This window comes from Equus przewalskii, unplaced genomic scaffold (assembly GCF_037783145.1).
Source record: "Equus przewalskii isolate Varuska unplaced genomic scaffold, EquPr2 ChrUn-13, whole genome shotgun sequence".
In the NCBI taxonomy this organism is placed as follows: Eukaryota; Metazoa; Chordata; class Mammalia; order Perissodactyla; family Equidae; genus Equus; species Equus przewalskii.
In genome coordinates this window covers 6994667-7019130 of record NW_027228750.1, presented here as the reverse complement: position 1 = coordinate 7019130, position 24464 = coordinate 6994667, and the positions used below count along the sequence as shown (strand labels likewise).

General features: G+C 44.2%; 1 protein-coding gene and 1 long non-coding RNA gene across 5 annotated transcripts in view; one reads left to right on the top strand and one right to left on the bottom strand.

Annotated features, from left to right (window-relative positions):
• The window catches only part of LOC139081631 (uncharacterized), a 148737-nt gene extending 130842 nt beyond the window's left edge, over window positions 1-17895 (bottom strand). Inside the window, exon 1 of the long non-coding RNA XR_011536785.1 lies at window positions 17443-17895. This is a non-coding gene — a long non-coding RNA (uncharacterized lncRNA). The remainder of the gene's footprint in view (window positions 1-17442) is intronic.
• CTTNBP2NL (CTTNBP2 N-terminal like) overlaps window positions 17880-24464 on the top strand; it is a 49468-nt gene continuing 42883 nt past the window's right edge. Inside the window, exon 1 of one of the 4 annotated variants that reach the window (XM_008515238.2) lies at window positions 17880-18152. The gene's annotated coding sequence lies outside the window, so the exon portion shown is untranslated. Of the gene's footprint in view, window positions 18153-20911; window positions 21100-21924; window positions 22061-24464 lie in introns of those variants that run through there. The other 3 variants (XM_070607975.1, XM_008515239.2, XM_070607974.1) reach the window with 3 other exon arrangements.

Here is a 24464-nt window from a genome sequence, read left to right as displayed (position 1 = left end):
AATTTACTCTCCCACCTAAAACAACTAGAACACCAGATGAAATATATGAAACAACAGTTTCCAGGCATTATACATCAGGCAGCACAGGCAGTGATCCCCAGGAGAGAGGGAACAAACAAGATGAGTTCTATGATTGCCTCGGTCTGTGACAGAAAAGGGTTCCAGGCGTCAGCACTGGAAGGGGGAAGCCAGGCAGAGCCCGAAAGTCTCCTTTGGTTTAGGAGATCAGGCTGGGAATTCAAGGAGGCCATGGCAGCTAGAGTTCACGTGAAAAGCATCAGAGGTGAGAGAGCTGCACAGACAGAGAGCTCCAGAGATCTGCAGAGGGTCCTCCTCAAGGCTTTGGCTGAGTACATTCGTGTGAGGAAACTACCCAAAGCTGAAGGAAAAAAACACTTGAAAGGAGTAGAGGGGGAAATCCTCAGGGTTAATCTATTAGCCAGAGTGTAAAACCTTATAATTTACAGGTTCATCAAGTAGAGTCTTCAGAAGGGTATTGCTGCAGTAGTGGGCAAAATTAACCATAGACTAAAAACAGTTCTGGTCATGCCTAACCAAGCAGGACCAGTTTACAAGTAACTTAACTACAGCACAGAACAAAGCCCAAGTATACTGATAGGAATACAAAAATATCCAGCACACGAAAAGGTAAAATATGCAGTGTCTGGAATCCAACCAAAAATTACAAGACCTGCAAATAAGCAGAAAAATACAATCCATAATGAAGAGAAAAATAATCAACAAAAAGTGACCTAGAAATGACATAGATGATAGAGCTAGTAGACAAACACATCATAACAGTTATTAAAACTGCATTCCACTGGGGCCGGTCCAGCAGCATAGTGGTTAAGTTTCTGTGCTCTGCTTCAGCACCCCAGGGTTTGCTGGTTCAGATCCCAGGTGCAGACCTGCACACCACTCATCAAGCCATGCTGCGGTGGCATCCCACGTACAAAGTAAAGGAAGATTGGCACAGATGTTAGCTCAACAACAATCTTCCTCAAGCAAAAAGAGGAAGATTGGCAATAGATGTTAGCTCAGGGTTAATCTTCCTCACCAAAAAAAAAACCCCCTATATTCCATATGTTTAAGAAGGTACAGGAAAGATTGAGCATATTAAGTGAAAACATGGAAAATACAAAAAGACAAATTGAACTTCTAAAGATAAAAGTGAAAATGTTTGAGATGAATAACAGCATATTAGACATTGAAAAAAAAAGATTAGTGAACTTCAAGACATAGAAATAGGAACTATACAAAAATTAAACACAAAAAGAAAACAGACTGAAAACAAAAATGACCAGAGCATTAGTGAGCTGTGAAACAACTTCAAGTGACCTATTATATATGCAACTGGACCCTAAAGGAAAAAGGAGAGAAGGGAAGTCAGAAAAAATATTTGAAGAAATGGTGGTCAAAATTTTTCCAAATTTTAGGAAAATTATAAGTCCACAGAATGAACCCCAGGCACAAGAAACATGAGAAATCAAGGCACATCATAAAATTTCATCAAAACACAAAGTGCTTAGGAAGAAATTTAATGAAATATGTGCAAAACTCATAAGTGGAAAACTAGAAAACATTGCTGAGAGAAAGTAAAGAATACCTAAATAAATATATGGGAAGCCACAATAATGTTCAGCTGTCAACTCTTCACAAAATGATTGATAGATTCAACAGAATTTCAGTAAAAATTCTGGCAGCCTTTATTTTGTTGAAATTGACAAGCTGATTTTAAAATTCATGTGGAAGTTCAAAAGACCTAGAATAAGCAAAACAGTTTAGAGAAAAGAAAAACAAAATCTGGAGGAGTTATATAACTAGACTTGGAGACTTATTATAAGCGCAATAATCAATACAATGTTGTATTGCAGTAAGGATAAAATATATACAAATGGAGCTAAGTAGACCAGAAATAAACCCAAAGAATGGCCAATAAGCACATGACAAGATACTCAATCATTAGCCATCAAATTAGTGCAAATTAAAACCACAACTGGGTACTACTACACACCTACCTGACTAGCTGAAAATTAAAAATACCAACAATACCAAAGTACAGTGAGAACATAGCACATCCCGAAATCTCATATATTACTGATGAGAGCATAAAATGGCATAACCACTTTAGAAAGAAGTTAGGCAATTTCTCTTAAACATGCATGTAACATTTGAGGAAGCAGTTCCACTCCTAGGTATTTACCAAGAAAAATGAAAAAATATATACACAAAAAGACATACACAATTGTTCATAGCAGCTTCATTCATAATAGTCCCAAACTAGAAATAACCCAAGTGTCCATCAACAGGTGAGTGGATAAGCAACTTGTGGTATATTCATACAGTGAAATTTTACCCAGAAATATAAAGGTACAAGTTACTGACCCATGCAATGACATTGATGAAGCAAGATTCCAAAGAGTATATACTGTCTGATTCCATTGATATGAAATTGTAGAATAAGCAAAACTAATCTATGGTGATAGAAATCAGATCAGTGGTTGCCTGGAACAGACAGTGCAGGGGAATAACCAGGGAGGGGCCTGAGGGAATTTTCAATATGATGGAAGGGCTCTATATCTTGACTAGAGTGGAGCTTATGCGGGTATACATTTGTCAGAACTGCCTGCTGGCTGCTGAGGTGGTAGCATCTGATGGTCGCATCTGTCTGGGAACTTTACACTCAGAATGGGTGCATTGGTTCAAAGTAAATTACACCTCAATACACTGATTTTTAAAAAGAAAATAGAAAAACAATCTAACTAAATTCATCCCTCTCTCCTGACTCTCCACCTGCATCTCTAGACAGTTCTTCTTCATCTTCTTTATGAACTCTTCACTTTGTTTGCCCTTTGAAACGTGAGGATTACCTGATGTTCCATCCTCAATGCTCGTCTCCCTCACATGACCCTAATTATTTCACTCATTGCTAATGGAATAACTACCACCTATTTTAGGGTGGTTCTCAAATCTGTGTTTCTTGTACAGACTTTTCCCCAGAGCTCCAGACAGTAATATCCAAATGTCTGATGAAAAACCTATAGCTTAATCTCAACATGGCCAAAACTGAGATCAATTACCACACATACCCTCAAGTCTGCCTTTTCGACTTTATTCTTCATAAATGTTGATACACTGTGCCTGACACATACTAAGCATTATATATATCTATGTTGAATGAATGAAAGACGGAATGACTAACAGCCAAAAGCTTCTTCAATTCTCCCTCCCCTTCTATATTAATTAAGCACATGACTGGCATGTTTTGTGGAAATCATCTAGTGCTGCCTCTCTCTTTTGGGAAGTTAGAAAGATATAATCTCCTTCTAGGCTGGCTGTGTGACTTGAGCAAATTCTCACCCCTCTCAGGGCCTCAGAGACATAAAAGTCCTCGGGTTTGGATCAGACAGAAGCACATTCAAATTCCCGCCTACTATTGATATATCTTTAGCATGTTATTATTGTTCTTTGAACTCCACTTTCCTTATCTATGTAGTAGAAAGACTAAAATATATATTCTAAGGTTGTTCTGAGTATTAAATGAAATGGAAGGGCTGGCCTGGTTTCACGCTTGTTAAGTTGACCCGCTCCGCTTCGGTGGCCTGGGGTTCACCAGTTCGGATCCCAGGCACGGACCTACCCACCACTTATCAAGCCATGCTGTGGCAGGCATCCCACATATAAAATAGAGGAAGATGGGCACGGATGTTAGCTCAGGGCCAGTCTTCCTCAGCAATTAGACTTGGATTGGAGGCGGATGTAATCTCAGGTCTAAATCTTCCTTAAAAAAAAAGCAGGGGGCTGGCCCCGTGGCCGAGTGGTTAAGTTCGCGCGCTCCGCTGCAGGCGGCCCAGTGTTTCGTTAGTTCGAATCCTGGGCGCGGACATGGCACTGCTCATCAGACCACGCTGAGGCAGCGTCCCACATGCCACAACTAGAAGAACCCACAACGAAGAATACACAACTATGTATCGGGGGGCTTTGGGGAGAAAAAGGAAAAAATAAAATCTTTTAAAAAAAAAAAAAAAAGCAATGAAATGGAAAGTTACCACTGCCTGGCACATAGGAAGTGTCACTAAATGTTCATTCATTCTCTTATCCCTTCCCCTCCCCACTACCACCACTACTCCCACCCTAGAAGGAGAGGGTGTGAGGCTGGAGTTGGGACACATCTCTGAATGGCACCTTCTCAGGCTTCCGAATTTCAAGATGAGGAAAGATTCTCTTCCCCACCCCTCCCCTCACGCACCACTGTCACCCCCAGAATTGCCTGCAATTGCTATTCCGGGCAGATGCAGCCAGCTGCAGAGGTGCTTTTATCTGATGATGTGTCTGCTGGGAAACCAGAAAAAGGAAAACTGTGTTTCGAAAGTATATTTTTCCCCACCCCAGGTAAGCAGAAGAAATAATGAAATTCAAATTGGAATGACCATGAGATAAAACTCCTGCCCACCAGGTGTTTATCCCAGTTTATAAAAACAACTATTTTAAGGTAATGAAAAGACACTCCCTGTTGGGGAAGCAAATGGAACTGCATGTTTCTGAAACAGTTTGAGAGAAAGCAGCAAACTCATGGAGGAGACAGCAAATGCATGTCAAGCAGGATCTGCAGGAGCGAGGCTGCCTCATTCACAGATCCTCCCCACAGATAACGCTCCAGGAAAGACTAGACTCCTCGAAATCATGGCACCCATCGGGAAAGCGCATGGGCCTTATGACTGTCAAGCCCTCAGGTTTCAGCAGGATGGGAGATGGCTCCCTTTTCTCCTGTACCCACAGCCCACGAGTTCAACTCATTTCTGTTTCCTTGATGGTGTCCTACCAATTCCATCCCACAGACACTGTCTCCCTAGTTCTTCCTTCTGCCGTTGCCCATAAAGACAAGCATATGGCCATTTGTGATTGGAAGAGCTTACTATTAGTCACTAGAGGAAAATGGACAAGAAGTAACAAAACCAATAAAAATAAGGACATTATTTACTTACCTAATGAGCCCTTACATGTAGAGTGACCAAATGTCCCTGTTTGCCCAGGACAGTCCTGGTTTATATCAGTTGTCCTGATGTATGTAATAGTATCCCTTTCACTCCCAAAATTATTCATGTTTCATCATAAAGTAGGGTAGATTACTCTCTTAATATGGCTCTTACTTCACGCCAGGCATTAAACATTAACTTATTTAATCCTCAAAGTGTTCCTATGAGGTGAGAAACATTTTAAAATAGTGAAACCAAGGTAGAGAGAGGTTAAGCGGCTGCCCAAGGTTACCTGGATTGCCAGGGTCTGAGCCAGGATTCGAACTGAGGCAGTCTGGCTTCAGTGTCCTTGTTCTGAATCACTGTGGTAGGCTAGCGGTGACAAAGTTTTAGGAAATCACTTGTTCTTTCGTTCAATAAATATTATGCATGCCTACTATGTGCCGGGCACTATGCTACAAACTCCGAAGACAACCATGAACCAGGCAGAGTCCCCGCTCTCGAGGAGCTCTCAGTCTGAGGGAGACACAGATACAAGTAAAAGGACAGGGAATATGGGGTGCATTGAGAACAAATAGGATGGGGGAAGGGTCATCTAATCTGACCTTACGAGGTCACAGAAAGCTTTCTGGAGGAAGGGGCATCTGAGGAGGGTCCTAAAGGAGTAGTTAGCTGGACTGGAAGAAACAAGAAATGGCAGTTCAGGCAGAACAGCACATCCAAAGGCTCTGAGGCCAAAGACATCATAGTGGAGTAAGGGACTCAAGAGTTCAGTAGAGCTCTAGTGCTGCCTGGGGCCAGGGACATGGAAAAGTTGGAGCTGGAAATTAAGCAGTGGCCAGACAAGAAGGGCTGTGGCTGACATGTTCACGTTTGTGCTTTATCCTGAAGGAACGGGAAGCCCATGGCATTCTAGGCACTCAAGCAGAGAAGTGACCTGATCAAATTTTCACTTTAGAAAAATCACTCTGGTTGCCATGCAGAAATGGATTGAAGAGGGAAGAGCGGAAGCAGACACAGGAAACCCAGATGGAAGGCTGTTGACAGAATGTATGGGCAGGGAGAAAGGTGGCTTGAACTAAGGTAGTGAAAGGAAATGTGGAGAGACTAGGCAGACTGAGGAGTAGGACTGGCAGGATTTGGTGATTGGCAGGATGTGGTGGGTGGGGGGAAAGGAGGGTCACAGATGCCATGGAAATGTCCTATCAGAGTCTGGAGCTCAGGAGAGAAGCCTGGGCAAGAGACATGGATCTATTTGGAAGTCATTCAAGTAGAAGAGGTAACTGAGCCATCAGATTAGGTGGCTCACCCAGGGGAGTGTGTAGAGTGGGAAGAGAAAGAAAGGGCCACAAAGAAGAATGAGAAGGAGAGGCAAGAAATCAACCAAGAGAGGATGGTGTCATCATAGCCACCAAGAGAAGAAGGAGAACAGTGTCTAAGGCTACAGGGAGCACAAGTTAGGGCCCAGATATACCCACATGGTTTATCAACAAGACGGTCAATGGAAATCTTAGGGGAGCAGTACAGGTGGAGTGAGACTACAAAGAGATGAGGAGAGGATGGAAGGTGAGGATGGGGAAGAGGGAGTGGTCTCAGAAAGCTTGGCACTAAGGGAAGGGAGAGAGTTAGGGGAGATGGAAGTGGAGTCAGGTCCTGGAACAGACACCCAGTTCCCTACTTTCTTGCTGTGTGCTCTCCCTCCATCTTCCCCCCACCACAACCGCTAGTTCTACTGGTATATGCTATAAGAGATCAGGTGGCAGTAGTAGAAATAGTGAAGAAATCTTGCTAAGTTTATATTGCCATTTCCCTGTTGCACAGTACTAGGCACCAAGAAAAGACTCTCATGGACTTTACTCCCAACAAGCATCTTTTGCTACGCTGGCAGCCATCAGGACAGAGCTAGCATCCATCTCCATTAGCATCCATCCAGGAGACCCTCTCAAGGGGATTATCTGTATTCCTGGGAAACACTCAAATGGGTCATTTCCTCAATTCCAGGATCATCTATTTGAGTAACCACCAGGTCTGAGGCACTGTTCTAGGCATTCAGGATTAAAAAGTGAGTAAATCATGGTCCTGGGAGATCATTAGAAGGGGATTTTTCAGGAAGGCACCTAAACTCTCTGGGCTTCCCAGGCACCTCCAAGGGTACAAGCCTAGGTTTCTTCCAGGAGGGTCTGCAGTAGGTTGAAACAGGCCACAGAAGGTTGTGTCTCCCACAACAGTGCCCAGAATTATTACCACAGCTGGAGACTGGAAGGAATGATTTATAGAGCACCTTTTACATATAGTGCATACATACATACAGTTCATTCATTCACTCATTTGTTCAATCAATCAACAAACATTTATAGAACACCAACTATTTGCCAGGTACTATGTTAAGGTACTGGAGATAATAGTCATGAACAAAATGGCATGGTCTCCTTGCCCTCGTGGATCATACAAAGGAGTTATGAAAAGCCATACTAATCAAAATAATTGCACAGACATACAGTTACAAACCATGACATATGCTGTAAAGGCAATACACTGGAACCCACTCACTCTATGGGGCTAAGGAAACTTTCCTGAGAAAGTGACATTGAGACGAGATCTGAAGGATGTGTAGGCTTTAGGTATAGGGGAGGAAGAGCAGCCCAAGAAAATGGAATAACCTTAGCAAAGACTCAGAGGAACAGAAAAGTAGCCAGTGTTTATTATTATTCCAACACTTGTTAAAACAGTAAGGAGGGGCCGGCCTAGTGGCGCAGCAGTTAAGTTCGCACGTTCCACTTCGGCAGCCCAGGGTTCACCGGTTCAGATTCCGGATGCAGACATGGCACCACTTGGCAAGCCATGCTGTGGTAGGCGTCACACATATAAAGTAGAGGAAGATGGGCATGGATGTTAGCTCAGGGCCAGCCTTCCTTAGCAAAAAGAGGAGGATTGGCAGCAGATGTTAGCTCAGGGCTAATCTTCCTCAAAAAAAAAAAAAAAATGGTAAGGAAGATTTTATTCAGGACTATTGCAATAGGTGTCAAGACTCTGGCAATAGGCGAGAGAGATCAGTTTCAACTCCAAGTCCAAATGGACAAATGGGGATTTATAGCCAACAAGCAGAGTGAGGGAGATCAGCGGATGGACCATTACTAAGAGGAGACATCAAGGGTAGGGGGATTCTTGCTAAACAGACAGGATTCTTGCTGAAGACAGGCCAAGGACTTAGATGTCAAAGGTGGGGGATGAAGAACTTGATTAGATATCCAGGGTGATCAGATATCAAGGGCAGGGAAATTCTCTAAACCGACTTAGCAGGATTCTTGCTAAAGTTCGGTTGCTAGGGGGTGGGGGGCAGGGGAAGGTGGAAGTTGGCATTGCCAAGGTCAAGACTCAGTTGAGAAGAGGGCTCAGAGGAGGCTGACTAAAGTTTGGCCAAGGAGAGAATCTGTCACCAGTTGTCTGGAGCAGAGAGAGCAAGGGGCAGAGTGGCACTAGAGGATCCTGGAGAGATAAGCAGAAGCCGGATAAGGAAGGCTTTGTGAATCTGGTTATCCTAAGAACACGGAAAGTTTTAATTGGGAGAAAGGGGTATGAAAGGATCAGATCGTGTTTTCTTAAAATCTACTCAGATTGCTGTGTGGAGAATGGACTGCAGGGGGCTAGAATGAATGCTAGAAAGACACTTAGAAGGCTGTTGCAGTTGTCCTGGAGAGAGACAAGATAATGGACACGCCATGGTAGTGATGGTGGTAGAAATAGAAGTAAAGGGATTTGAGATATTCAGGAAGTAAAACTGGCAGGACTCAGTGATTGATGATAAGGAGAAAAAGGTGTAAGTCTCCAGGTATCTCATTTCATCTTTACACCCTCGTAGTAAACGGTATTTTCTCAATTTTGTGGATAAAGGATTGGAAACCCAACATAGTTAGGTAATGTGCCCAGGTCACACAGCTAGTAGGTAGGGCTCTAAAGTTACTCCCTCTACAATGCTACAGGAGTCAAGCAGCTCCTCCTTAAAGAAGATTCCACTCCCTCTTTTGTGCCTCTGAAAGCCATGCCTAGTCAATACCTCTAGCATTGTGCTTCGCCCACAACATTCCCTGTTTACCTATGCAACAGGAAAATAAAAATGTTATCACAGAAGCTGGCTGCAGTTTGTGTCAATTGACCTCCACAGATAGTACAAATAGATTTTTTTACTGAAGGAAGTGACTTCACAGGCTTATCCGGCTATGAAAAGCGAGAGTTCCCTGGGTAGAACTGAGATGAGAAAGGTTTGGGCAATAAGGAATTAAATCGCTATGCATGAAAAAGCTAGAGGAATTTTGGAGCGAAGACCTGGGCCACTGCTGTAACCTTAGTGCCTAGCACACGGGACTCAATATATTTTGGTTGAAGTTGTGAAGGTGGGGCCCAGCAGTCTGTGATGTAACAAGACCTTCAGGTGATTGTGATACACCCTCAAATCTGAGAACCTCTAATCTTTAAAAGCCTTTTTAACGCTGCTCATACCATCTCCAGTCCCCCAAATCCTCAGTGAAAAGCTGCTACACTTTTGTTAGTAGTGCTTTGGGCAACACAAGACAAAGATTAGCCATCCTAGAGTTTCTGACAATGACCAGCAGCAAGGAAAGTCCAGGCTAAGGAAGGGTTGAGACAGTCTGCTTAAGGTCAAGCTGACCCGAGAGAAAAGTGGAGACAGACTCTCAAATATGTAATAAATACTCATTATTTGCTTCCCAAACATCCATCCCCATTTTTTCTGGAAATGAATGAATGAATACATTTTCATTTGAGGTTATAGCTTTTCCTCACGCTTAATCCATAGCTCTAGGTAGAGCACACGACCCAGCTCTAGCCAATCAAAGCAATACACGCCCCTGGGCGCAATGATGAGTTCAGGGATGAAGACATGGTCCAAGCAGAGCCAAGAAGACAGAGCAAGATTTTTTGCAGACTTCTGGAAAGAGGGAGATGCTCTTTTCTATTGCATATGACTGGGCATAGTGGGGGACTGGAATTGGCCACCCCAAGATATATCTCTCTGGCATGAGGATTATTTTGGGCTGGTTACTTTTAAAAACTGCAGACAGGAAAGAAACTCTGAAAAGTAGAATTTACTTACCCTTTGCTAAGAGAAATTTACATTTGTAAAGGAAATCTCCATCTGTGAAGATGTCTCCCTCTCTGTACCAGGAAGAAGGGAGAATGACCTTATCTCTAGAAACTCTCATCACTGTGGAAAGCAAGGACTTAAATCTGCATAATAACCTTACCCTTGTTTACTGTGCTTTTCTGGTAATCTCCCGTAACTCTCTCCCTCTACTAGCAACATCCTCCTTTGTCTTTAGCTGAGGGTGGTATGTAACGGGAGAGCTTCCACCATTTTGGCAAGTTGCTCAGCTTGCCTGAGCCTCTCCCATGTATACATGTTATAAAGCTTTGTTTAATTTTCTCCTGTTATTCTGTCTCATGTGAATTTAATTCAACGTCCAGCCAGAAGGACCCAGAGTGGGTAGAGGAAATGTCTTCCTCCCCTACAATATGAAGCTGAAGCTACTATGCTTATTGCCAATTGTGAAAGAAAGCATGTCTGAAAACAGAACCAACACAGAAGTAGAGTTGAGAGATCCAGAAAGAGAAACCTGGTCCTGATAACATCTTTTGAGAAGCCAGATCAAGCCTCATCTGAAGTCAGCCTACTCTTGGGCTTTTTCATTGCATGAGCCAATAAAAACCCTTTTCGCTTGGGCCAGATTGGATGGAATTTTCTGTCATTTACATCTGGAGGAGTCTCGATTATGATGTAAGACAGTGGAGTCCCGATTATGATGTAAGACAGTGGGTTGAGTTATTTTATTTGAAAGTGTGGGTACAGAAAGCAAGAGAGGGGCCAGCCCGGTGGCACAGCGGTTAAGTTTACACATTTCACTTTGGCAGCTCAGGGTTGCTGCTTTGGATCTCGAGTGTGGACCTATGCACCACTTGTCAACCCATGCTGTGGTAGGTGTCCCACATACAAAATAGAGGAAGATGGGCATGGATGTTAGCTCAGGGCTAGTCTTCCTCAGCAAAAAAAAAAAAAAAAAAAACCAAGGAGGATTGGCAGCAGATGTTAGCTCAGGGCTAATCTTCCTCAAAAAAAAAAAAAAAAAAAAAGAAAGCTAGTCAAATCTACCTCCCCTCAGGACTGTGAGTGCCCTGAGGTCCAGAGCTGTGCTTTATTTCTCGTGGCAATGACAATAGGCACTCAATGATTATTTTAGGAATAAAAGGAAGGCAAGTGAAAGGTAAGGTGGCAGAAAGAAAAGGCGATGAGAAATGTACAGACTCTTCCCAAGGAAACAGGAAGCCTGGGTCACCTAGCCACTTTGTTCAGGACAGAGCCTCCTGCAGGGGCTCAGCGGGAAATGAGGGCATAGAAGCTTCTAGCACTAGCCTACTCCAAAAGACCACCTACTAGGAAATTGCCTAGAAGTAACAGTGCAGCTGTAACTGGGTCATTACTTCCCCTGCAATATTTCTCCCTTTTGTGCGCCACAAGGACGCATTCGGCCAACTGTGTGGTGCATCAGTTGGAAACAACAGATCAGGAGAAATGTGTAACTGGCTTTCTTAGGATCTAAACCATAGGGCAGTCCGGCCGAGCTGAAGCTGCATCTCTTGACCATAGCACAGAAATTATTTTCTGCTTAATGTCAGGCCATGTGTGAGGAAGAAGCAGGAACAGAGGGGAAAGAGAAAGAGGACTAGCCTTCAGGTCAGCTTCAGCCTTTGTGGCCCAGAGCTTCATCTGAATAACCAGCAGGGACAGAAAGGTGGCCTGGCTTCAGACTTTTAGGGACAGAGGAGGAACAGGAAGAGAGATGGAAAGGGGAGGGGTTGGAAGAGAGGGAAAAGGTTAATCTTTAATGAAATAAGTCAATTTACCAAAAAAAAAAAAGTAGCCAATTGATATCTTTTTCCCACCTGTCGCCTCTATGAAATTTATACCTGGAAATAACAAACATAACGTCAACCAGTTATCAACTCATCCTCTGGTATATGTCTTTCAATAATAATTTAATAATTTCAAAGATTAGAATGAAAAGGAAAATTTGAGACTCATTCAAAGGGTCATAGAGCATTCTTCCAGGGACCTATGACTAATCTGTATTTTGGGGTGAGGGGAGGAGTTAAAAATGACTCAAATCCTTAGGAAGTTTCTGGGTGATTTGGGAACTCCATGGTTTATCTCATTCTATTTCCAGGAATTTTCCGTCTGGGCTAGACTGCACCCCATCTACCTTTCCTTTTAGCCCCTCTGTGAGCTTTGCATTCCCCATCTTGGCCCACCAACTTCACAGAAGCATGTGAGCTGCACATAGGATGAAGGAGACAGGACTAAGGGTCCTCTGGATGCTCTCCCCAAGGCCCCTAACAGCAATACTGTTGTGCAAGTCCCAGGGTGCTGCCCCAGGTATGCATTACCCCAAGCAAATTGTCTCCAGGATCCCACAGACTTCAGCCTTGGCTCTTTCATTGCCATCCTATCTCAAGTCTGGAAATCCATAACATCACATGGCCCTAGTTTCCTGGTTGTCGGGAAGGGCTGCCAGGCAGTCCCAGTAATGGAAAGAACAGTGAGTCACACAGGCCTGGGCTCAGTTCCACCTCTACCACCCACCAGCTCCATGAAGCAAGGGTGGTAAGGAAACAGTGTGGGGCTGGAGTCAGGAGGACCTAGCTCTTTGATCTCAGTCAAGCTTCTCAGTTATGTCTTTCTTAAACTACCCAAATTTCAGTGACCTCATCAGTAAGATGGAGATTATAGTAACTATGTTAAAGGTTTGCTGCGAGGATTAAAAAAATAATGTGCCCTGTGTGAAGTAGGCACTAAATAATTGGTTGATGTTGTCATTGTTATTGTTATTCTACGACCTTTGGCAAGACACTTACCATCTCTGAACTTGCTTTCTTATTCGAAAAACTAGAAGTAATAGCAATTACCTCTTAGGATGGTCACGAGGATTATATATGTAAAGGATTATATACGTAAAGATTACAAGGATTATACATGTAATTTACGTAAAGCACCTGGCCTGATAGATAGTAGGCATTTGATGTTAGATTTCTTTTCCTTTCCTTTCCAACCTCCCCCTACGCAATCCAGGATAAGAGTTTCCTGGCTCCCTCATGGCCAAGCTGGCCCCAACATTTAACTAAAAACCAGAAGAATCTGTCCCTGAACGTGGTTTTTCCGAACTACTGGTGCCTGGAACCCCACACCTGCTGTGATCTCAGGCCACGCCCATTAAAGGAAAAACTGTCAGGTGAGAGGCCTCCCTCGAGCGCCCTGGGTCGTCCAAGAGGGAAGCTGACAGCTGCAGGACTCACCGCTCAGCACTAGGGGGAGCAGTACGCTTGGGAACACAGTGAGGGCCACGCCCAGAAATCGCTCCACTACCCCTGTGCCGTGTCGCCCGGATTGGGCCGATCCAAGCAGGAAGAGAACGCTTAAGGACAACTCCGAAAGCCCTTTGTGCGAACAAATGATGGGAGAAAATGCAGGGAGCCGTGGAAAGCACACCTTCCTTCGCGCTTCAGCCTGGTCCCGGCCAAGAGAGCCCTCTCTGGCTCCAGACTGCGACTTTCAGATCCCCTGGGGGAGGAGGCGGGTGGAGGCTTGAGGAACAGGAGGTAGGCAAGACAGGCCAGGTCACTTTTCCCAGTCACTCCAGCTTCTCCATCTAGCTCATCCAGCATCTTAACAAGTCCCAGTGGGTCACAGCTAGAAGGAGTCTTAGCCCCAGATGTTCAAACCCCGGATATTTAGCTGGAGGGCTGAGACGGGGAGAAGGAGAAACAGCTAGAGCAAGATCTCCCAGGTCGTTTACAATAATCCCTCATAGACTTTACTAGGTACTTTCATGTCCCCCATCTCACTTGGATGTTCACAACCACCTGGTGTTGTAGGCAGGAACTACTGTTCCATTTTACAAATGAGGAGACTGAGGTTCAGTAAGTACCCTCTTCCCTACCAAGCTTTCATTGCCACCCACTGTTCCCTCCTCTCTTGCTGTCCCTTGTTTTAAAAGCGGTCCAAACTGCACACATAACCCCAGGGAGATTGCTACTCAACTCTGAGTATTCCATAAATCAAACTTTAAAATATTTCTTGCATTCCCCATCTTCCTAACCCATTTAGCGTAAAGAAAAGATGATGCAGCATAGTAATTATGAGGGTGCACCTTGGAGTCAGATCTGAGTAAATACTCTATGTTCATCGCTTAGGAATTCCACGACCATGGGCCTCTCTATGCCTCAATTTCTTCATCTTGTAAAATGGAAATATTCACATCTATCTCCTGGGATTCTTTTAAGGATTAAGTGAGATGTACTGTAAAGCAGTTTTATAGTGCCTGGCATAAAGGCTCAAGAAATGCTTCTAGCGTATATAATTTTCATGTAATCATAGAACCGAAATGATCTTTAGGAATTCGTTTGTTACTCTCATGCCATTTACTAATGCAGTTAGATGACGTTAAGCGGGGATGTTACTTTGCAAAGGTTTGAGCACTGGTTTCAATGGTTTCCCCTCCCAAAATTCATGTCCAACTGGAACCTCAGAATGTGAACTTGTTTGCCAATAGGGTCTTTGCAGATGTCATGAGTTAAGACGAGGTTGTGCTAGATTAGGGTGAGCTCTAAATCCAATAAGAGGAGAGGACATATAGAGACATCAAGACACAGAGGGAGGAAGCCCACCCAGACAGAGGCAGAGACTGGGGTGATGTCGCTACAAGCCAAGGATTGCCAAGGATTGCCGGGAACCCCCAGAAGCTGGGAGAGAAGCGTGGAATGGATCCTCCATCAGACTGCCCCCTCTCCCCGAAAGGAACCAACCTTGTCAACACCTTGATTTAGACGTGTAGCCTCCAGGCTGAGAGAGAGTACACTTCTGTTGTGTTAAGCCACCCAGTTGGTGGTAATTTGTTACAGCAGCCCTAGGAAACTGAGTTTGTGACAGAGGGAGAACTCCGACAGAACCCCAGGTTTTTTCCCTTCCAACCTAGCCTTCTTTTACTCCATCAGCGCCAGCAAAAAACACTTACGGATCACCTACCTGGGAAGTTTACCTACTTGGAGAAAAATTGACATGGTCTATAATCTTCACCTCTTCTTACTAAGTTGTTGCCTGACACACAGAAGGCATTTAATATTTACTAGCAAGTTGATAAAATAACAGATATAGGGGCCAGCCCGGTGGCGCAGCGGTTAAGTGCCACGTTCTGCTTTTGAGGCCCTGGGTTCGCCGGCCTGGATCCCGGATACGGACATGGCACCACCTGGCAAGCCATGCTGTGGTAGGCGTCCCACATATAAAGTAGAGGAAGATGGGCACGGATGTTAGCCCAGGGCCAGTTTTCCTCAGCAAAAAGAGGAGGATTAGCAGCAGATGTTAGCTCAGGGCTAATGTTCCTCAAAAAAAAAAAAGATATAAAAATGGTACAGTGTGTTATACCAATTCAAGATATTATTATGAACTCACTTTCTGCCTCCTTTTATACCTTTGTACCAGGCTCTAAATTTATTTGCACGTTCTTTAAAAATGTTTTAAATTTTTTTATTCTTCTTCTCCCCAAAGCCCCCCAGTACCTAGTTGTATATTTTAGTTGTGGGTCCTTCTAGTTGTGGCATGTGGGATGCTGCCTCAGCATGGCCTAATGAGCGCTGCCATGTCTGCACCCAGGATCTGAACCGGTGAAACCTGGGCCACCGAAGCAGAGCGAGTGTTCTTAACCACTCGGCCAAGGGCCAGCCCCTATTTACAAGTTTTGTATATTGAAGAATCACAAACTCCAGAACTCTCTCTCAAGGCTGCTACCTCCAGGGGTGCTGAGTTAAAAGGAAAGCCATCTGAATGCCCTCAGGACTCTGACTCCTACAAGGCAGGGATGATCTCATTCTTGCCGGGTCCTCCCACAGTCACTGAGGAATGGGCAGGAGGGAGCCCAGAGAGTCAGGGGGCTGCCAGGGGCTGGAGAGGAAGTAAGCAACAGAGCACAGCGCCTGCGGGGCAGCCTGGGGTAGAATGGGAGATGGCGGGTTAACAACTACAAAGGGAGGGAGGGGGAGGGGGGGGAGCTGATTCACTGGGACAATTCTCAGAGTGACTCAGAAGCCAGCAGAAAATAGCCTGTTCTCCCACATCTGTCTCATTGTCAGGCAATGAGGCACTTCCTCATTGCACACCCATAGGCAGGGCAAAGGGAGGAGGAGGAAATGGGATTTTTCAAATTCATGGGCCTATTCCAGCGCCTAACACTCTGTGTTTTTAACCATTTCAGACATTTTGTTTCAAGTTGTCAGGACTTATTAACCAGCTACTATGTGCCTGGCCCTGCATCCTTCTCTTCCAGATAGTCGGTCTCCTGAACCCAGGGAATGATGTCTTTCTGACATTCTGAATTTCTTACTTCATTACTTCCATAGTACTTGGGCTGCTGTTGAGGACCTCAGTAAACCTTGCTGTCCTTCATATACAGAGATGCCCCTTTCAGGGCCACAATCAGTACGGGCAGGCACAGAGATTTCTCTGGCTCTAAAGCTGGTTTTATAGTCATCCCAGCCCAGGCTCTAGACCAGCGCTCCTTGTGAGAGCCAGGGTGTGGTGAGCACAATACGGCACAGGTTGGGAGTCACACATCCTTGTTGGAAGTTCTTGTTTTTACCATTTACTAGTTCTATGACTTTACTTGATTTCTCTGAATCTCTATCTTCTCATCTTTAAAATGGGCATAGTGATGTCTATCTTAGGTTAGGCAAGATTTTTTTTATATAGTAGTGAAGATTAAATAAGATATCATTGTATGAAAGTATCTGGCACAGTAATGACACAAATACTGGTTTACTTTCTTCAAACTTCCCTGTGATTGCACAGACTGACCACATCCCCCTACCAGACCGTAAACTGCATGAGGGCAGGGCTGCACCGGCAGGGTCTCCGGAGGTGCTAGGCCCCTAATACTGCCTTGCTTAGTAAAAATTGTTAAGATTAGGAATAATGTATTAAAATTAATACAGTATTTATGCATTATATTTAATTGTATTAAATATTATATTTAGTTGTATTAGATATTAAAATTAAAAGGCATTTATTATATTATATTTAAAATAATGTGGTTATTCTTCTTTCAACCAGCTGAATCAATCTGTGAACAGGGAAAAGAATGCAGAAACCTTGATCTCAGATAGGGATGCACCCTCTCCCCTCCGGGATATTTGGTCGTGGTAGGGCTTGCTGCCACCAGCATTCCTGTCTTCACAAGAAGGGACAGATAACTCCTTACATCCTCTACACTCTCCTTTGTTTCAGCCTCACCGCAAACCATTGTCCACATTACCACGGGGACAAGAACACAAAAATGACCCCTCATCTGGCAAGCATAGCACGGTAAACCTTGACACACACATTTGCAAGTATTCATTTGACTTCTACCTGGAAGGCAGGTTGGGCTGGGTCGGTCTCCCCGCCCAGGGGCTCCAGAGGTAGTGTTCTCTTCCAAACGTAGTGTGAAAAGAGAAAAGGGTCTTCGGGCTTTTCATCTTTGCGCCCTTGCTTCTAGCACCACACCCACTAGTTCGTCCAAGAAAAAAAGAGAGCAGGGAAGCCACTTTACCAGGTTTTCAACACCAATTCTACAGCAGACACCAATGCGCGCTTCATTTATTAACATTTTGGAGGGACTGAAACGTTACTGTGCCCAATCAGTCAGGGAACCCGAAGCCCGCCAGTCCTAAGCTTCCCGGACCACGAGGGTAAAGCACCGAGCACTCTCTACGGTCCTCCCCAGAAACTGCAGAGAAGGTACAAAGTTGCAGAAGCCGGGCCGGGAGGGGCGCGAGCCCACCCCCAAACCCGGGCCAGAGGAGGACGCTTCCTCCCGGAAGTGACGCGAACTCAATCCCTGCTTGGCTCTCCCCAAACAAAAGGGATCCTGGGGCCCCGGGAGGAGCCTAAATGACACTGGAGAAGCCCCTCCTCCAGCCGGCGCGGATTGGTGCTGGGGCTGGAGAGGCGAGGCGGCGATTGGCCCTGGTGAACGCCAGCGCCCCCGCTTGGCGGCTGCGGGGCGGGGCCTCAGGGGGCTGTGGATGGGAGCGGGTGGCGGAGGCGGCGGGGAGCAGAGCCCGGAGCGCCGGGAAAAGGTAGGAGCCGGTGGAGCTGGGGTTTGGCGGTGGCTGGGTGGCCGGGTCCTCAAGAGAAAAACAAAGATGGGATCACCGGTGTCCTCCCACCACCATCCCAGCTGCCGCTCGCGCCCAACCCCTGAGGGGGCGGGGCCGTCTCCTCCACCTCCCGGTATTCCCTGAGGAGGCGGCTCCTCATCCTCCGAGGGTCCTCGCGGCTACTTATTGTCTCCCGGTAACCCCAGCTCCGCAGAATGGGCTTCCCTCCTGACACCCCTCATCTAAAGGACCCCTCGCCCAGCGCCTCAACCTTGGGGGAGGGCGCACAGGTTCCCATTCTCTAGGCTGCCGCTCCCAACCCCATTTTGTACCCCCAGGAAGCCAGACATCCCTCCCTACACCTGTCCCCGCTCGCTAAGGTGACACCAGAGCTGGTTTCAGCCATAAGATGTCAGTGTTTTCCAAAAAAGAGAGATGGGGCGAAGCAAAAATCGGAGACCCGATGTAGACTGCCAGCTCCACAGACGAAGCGGCCTTCCCCCGCTTCGCTCTTCCCATCCCCCATTCTCTGACCCTCAGCTTTCCTCCTGAAGCCCCTCGGATCCTCTGTTCTCCACTGAGTCGAGAGCTCATCTGCTTCGGGACTTTTTTAGACTAGAAGAAGGAGAAATAGTAACTCCCCAGCCCCCCCGCCCCTTGTACCTTCCCTCTACTCTCTATTCCTTGACGGAGAACCCAGCTTCTAAGGGTTTTTTAGGTTTGAGTTGCATTTCATTTTTGCTTTCCATCCTATTTCTTCCCCGAGAACTTGATGAAAAACCATCCTTTTATATTTCACAGTGAAGTGGGTGTGTTGGGTATCTGTGGAGTTGGCCTTGTGTGGGTAGGAATGCAGTATATATTGTTTGACTGTCAGTGAGTAACAGCGGGCTTTCAAAGGAAACAGTATAGATAATCAAATAAAGAGCGGTAGATTAGGAGTGAGTATCTCCCGGTCTAGGGTGGGCTGTGCTGTTGCTCGGGGAGACTGCAGTTAACCTTGAAGGTATAGTTCTGTTGAAACAAAAGGCAGGAAGTGTTTGAAGACAATTCAGGTTCAGTCGTCTAGGTTTATGATTAATCTGGTCCTGTGGCCTTTGGTTACTCTGTAGACCCTCTTTTATGGTGGGTTTTTCCCTCTAGGTGAAACTGATACATTTATGATGTTGTTGATTGATTTTACAAGACCAATATCATCGACCAAAATTCAGGGGATGAAAAGTAATAGCAAGTTTTAAATCTCAGAGATAAGGATAAATAAAAGCAAGGTTAACTCCAGCTATTCACGCACGTGTGACTACCGGAAAGTGTCTCTGTAGTGTGCTCATAAAGGCTTTGTCAAGTTGGCCTTCAATTCAGCAGCTGCAAAAATATTGATGATTTGGGCCTAATGTTAATGCCATTGAATCCTCGGTAATCTCTATTCCTAGCACTTTCATACATTCAAATTTGCCATATTTTTTAGCATTGTTTCTTTTGCTTTCAATCTGAAGTCCATCGTACTACTGTTATCTGTAGCCAAAGTTGATAGCAATGAGATGCAGGGAGGTGGAATCGCAGAGTCTGTTATGATGGCTGTCTTTTACCTTCCTGGTGAGACTATCTGAAGGTAGGCCTACTGAAGGTAATTACCTTTGAATAGTTAGGTTCGAAGTTTTCAGAGCCACTCTCAGAGCTCACAGATCTGTTTAGTGATTGTTTCCAGATTCCAACGAAAAAGCATAGAGAAGAAACTATGTGGAGGGTCTTCAGCAAACACAAAGTGTCCTGCAATAGGAGGGTAAGACATGGGCCACCAGCAATGGCAGCAGAGAAAAACTAAAAGCAGAACAGGAAATCCCAAAAAAGATACATCTTATTATCTGAGTGAGAACAGAAAGTAAACTAAGGTAAGAGTCTGAGGAAATCAAAGGAGTGATTTCCAGGGCCTTCAAGAGCAGAGAGGAAAAAGCAAATGATGCTCTGTGATTATTTGGCACAATAAGCAAGTTGGTACACATTTGGGTCTTAGAAATCTTTCCTCTAGCTTTTTTCAACACCTGTTTGGTCATGTTAGATAAAGAAAAGCACTGTATGCGGAGAATTTTTATGTATATGTTTACTCTATTTCATTAAATTAAAAATTCTTTGTGAGCAGGTAGTATGGGTTTTTTTCATCTTTGTGTCTTTCACATGCCTAGTATATAGTTTGACTTAATGAGTGTGTGTTGCACTTCGTTTGAATCTGTCCCCTTAGAGTAGACTGGACACATGCTCCACTGATAAGGCACATCTTGTTATTATAAACAGTCCACTTTTTGTCTTAATTTAACTTTATTTTCCCTATCTTCTATCTTCTGAAACTCCAATATCTTAATAGACTCTAAAATATTGAATTTCCTATAAGAAAATAGCTGCTGGTTAGGTTTATAATTTTGCCACGATGAAATCTGAACCAGACGTATTAATGTAATCAGTGCTCGTCATTTTAGGATTTTACTTTTCTAAGACTCTGACCCGAGACGAGTGAAGTGAATTTAGGGGAGCACGCCAGGAACTGAGTGCTGATTTTTGTTTAAGAACACTTTCTCCGTGTTTGGTTTTGACAAGTTACTGATCTACTTTGGGACTTTTTATTTTAATGGATTTTTAGTTGATTTGGTGCTTCTGAACTAGCGCTAAATACGTGACCGGGGCATCAGCAGCATCGGGTCTCTGAACGGACTCATGCTGATTACGGTAGGCATGGTGCACAGCCCACAACGGGTTTATGTCTTGGCAGAATCTGGTTTGCAGTGCCACCGGTTAATCTGCAGAACAAGATTGGAATTCTTGGCTTTTCTGAGTGGAGCAGAGTGGTGTTTCTGGGGTTACCATTGAAATGGTGTCTGGTGGCATGAGACAAGAAGCAGAGATTTATTTCTAGAGGAAATTTGTCCAGTCTGTGGTGAGTGATCCCAGGAATGGCTTGTCAGCTTGTTTCTAACGGCTGTTTTTTCTTATTTCCTGAATGTTTGCTGCTAATAACTAAAAATCAAGTCTTCCCAGTTTCAGTTCTAAGCATTTCAGTGAGAAAATGACTTCTTAGCGTGAGGCTGTAGAGTGTGGTCATTTACAGCCCAGACTGTAAGGCAAACCTGGGTTCAAATCCCAACTCTGCAGCTTTCACGGTGTGACCCAGGGCCAGAGCAGAGTTTTCTGTCTTCACCACCTCCCAGTTTCCTCAGCTGTGACATGGAAATAACTTTGAGGGTTTTTTTAAGGATTGCATGAACTAATACGTATATAAATCACAAAGCAAGGTACCTAGCATGTAGGAAGCACTCAGTAATCGGTAGGTATTATTGTCATTATTATTAGCACTTTGCATGTGAGTTAAAGAATTTAATATTAAATATTCTTTTCCTCCTTTAGCATTTTAGCAAGGGTGAAGAATTAGTGTCTGATTTTTAGTTGTTGGTTGGTTTTGTTTTAAATTTTTCAATACATAGCTAAGATTCCTAAGTGGAGGGAAACAAAGCTTATATATGCTAATCTCAGACATCTGGTGTAACGATTTTTAGAAGAGTGTGTCTGCCTTCATAGTGTGCGTGTTTCATAATTTTGTCATTCAAATTATCTGCCTTGAAATTTTTGGCCCAGGAAAAAGAAAGGCAGGGGATTCAGCCATTTGAAATCTTCTCTCCAAATTGTCCATTGTTCCACTCCCAGCTCTCCTGTCTTAAGTACCTCCTCCTGAGCGTAATATAAATGGTTTTGTGGACATGTCATTACAGTGCAGGGTTGTACCTTCTGTGAGATTTAAGGGATTTTCAATGGTAATTTTGATGAAAGTGATTTTTGCCTTTTGAAGACAATTCCCCTGCTGCCCCAAACGTAAGGAGCAGTCATAGGAACAACCAAAATGGGTAAGAAGGAGCCGGGGCTAGGGGAGTTAAGAGTGGAGGGCGGGGGTCGGGGACAAGGGTTTGTGGATTGAGGAAAACAGGGCTACAAGCAGGCATTGCAGGAAAGAATGCAGTAATGTGGTTCCTCTCTGCCAAGTATTTCCAAACTGTATTTCAGGTACAAAGCCAAAGCTTCCAGTCTAAATGTGTTCTTTGCTGCTAAATGAATCCTTTCTGACTTCTGGAGCCACAGAGAATGTAATCCTTAATTGTTACTGAGTTTAGAGAATATAATCCTTAATTGTTACTGAGTTCAATGGAAACTAGGAAAATAGGAGCACACAGGATGATGGGGTTTGCAGAGAAGAAAGACTCCTGACCCTGATCTTTGGGAGCATCTGCATAGATTGCTTGTGCAAAGCTGCTGGGGAAGGCCAGGCAGAAGTGTGCTCTGGGTCTGCTCTCCAGAAAGATGAGACCCGGGGCGGGAGGAGTCCAGAAGGGAGAAGCGAGCGGGGTGAATAGTTTTAACAAGAGATGGGAACTCTCGGTTATAAAGGAGAGAAGAATTAAGGATAACTGACAGGTGAGTTGTAGGAAAAAGAGAGAAGCACTAACTTTGTTTTCTGATCAGGGCGGGTGCCCCATTTCTTGGTTTCTGCTAAGTGGTCCTTTCTGTGGCAGTAGGTCGTACAGGAGTGAGAACAGAACCAATTTGATTCTTAACTGGTTTAATATTTGAGGGTACAAAAATGATCTGGTCTAGTTCTATGAGTCGGCTTCTTCCTATTGCCTTTTGTTCTTAAATTGAAGTCACAGAAGTTTTCTGAAAAGGCTCCATCCCCAGAGACTTACCCACTTCTAAACCTATAGCATTTACCCCACTGACAGACTTAACATGTTCCTCATGGCAGTCTAATTACTTCTCATTCAGCATGTCTCACATCACAGTCATCATTTTCCCCTTAAAACCAGTTCCTTTTCTAACATCCCTGTTTCTGTTAATTGCATCATCTTTCTAGTCACCCAGTCTTAAAACCTCAGCTGATCTGGGATTATTTCCCCTCTTCTCTCCTTAAAGAGAACCAATAGCACATACTGTAAATTCTTTATGAAGCCCCTAGCATCAGTCATTTCTTGTCCATTCTTCCTGCCACCATCCTAGTTCACACATTTTTGCCTCATACCTATACTGTTAAAGTTTTCTCTCAGATGCTCTTTCTTCTTCCAGTTTCTCTTCAGTCAAATCAGCTCTGGACCTCAAGCCTTAACCTTCCTAAAACTATGCTTTCTTTATGATATTCACCTGCTTAACAATGTTTAGTAGCGTCTCGTCTCCTAAAAGGTAAAGTCCAGTTTTGTTGGCTGTAACTCACGGTACTGTACTGGACATTTCTTTCCAACGAGCATTTTTTGAGTACCCTTTTGAACCACAGACTGCTAGGTGCTAAGTTTAATCAAGTTGAATAAGGCAGAGTATTTGTCCAGAAGAGAGGAGTCTTCTGAGACAGAAGACAGATATGTAAACAGGTGAAGTGATGCTAGAGCATGTGATGACTGCTTCTGGGTTATGAATGTAGATACATACCCATTATGTATTTAACATAATGTAAAAAATAGCTGTGATATTTTTAGAAAATCCATTTTTCAGTCTTACAGGGTAAAATTGTGACTTGCTTAAAAGCTGTAAAAATTCAGTGGAAACAAAAGCATGCTTTTCACCTAAAGTCACAAAAGCTAGTCTAGGCAGAAGACTGTCCTTTTCTTTTGCCAAGTAGTGTGCAGAAACTGTTGGCCTGAACAAGTGTTGTGTATGTTCCTAAGCCGACTTTCCCAGGAACTGGACAGGCCATCTCCTTCTTGGAGCAGATCAACCTGTCAAGTCAGAAGGAGTAAACTTGTTTTGATTTCTAAATTAGAAACAGGAATGATAGAAAATGACAACTCATTGGAAAAAGGAAAACTGCATTATCCTTGCAGATGAGACCAAATATATGCTCTCCAGGGATGAGAAATGAGAGAACTGAGCAGTCGCTAACTCATTTAAATCATTCAGCATCCTCTTAGAGTAGGTGCTCTTATCCCCATTTTATAGATGAAGAACTTAAAGCTGAAAGGTTAAGTGAGTCAAGGAACTATGAAGTGGCAGTCAGGATGCAAACCAGGGCTGTGGGCCTCTAAAGTCCCTGCATTTTCCACTGCAACACACTGCCTCCCAGAATTATTTTCCTAGAAGAACCTTGGAGCAAAAACAATTGCTAGGTCTGTTGGTAATTTTCAACTGAAACCAAATTATTAAACTTTTTTTAAAATCAGTGATCTGATTTAGAAGGCAAAATTTAAAAGGCAAAACAACATCATCAATTACAATATTTCTGTTAGAGGCTTTTGTGAAATGTTTCCAGTTCAGGGAGAGTCAAGTTAT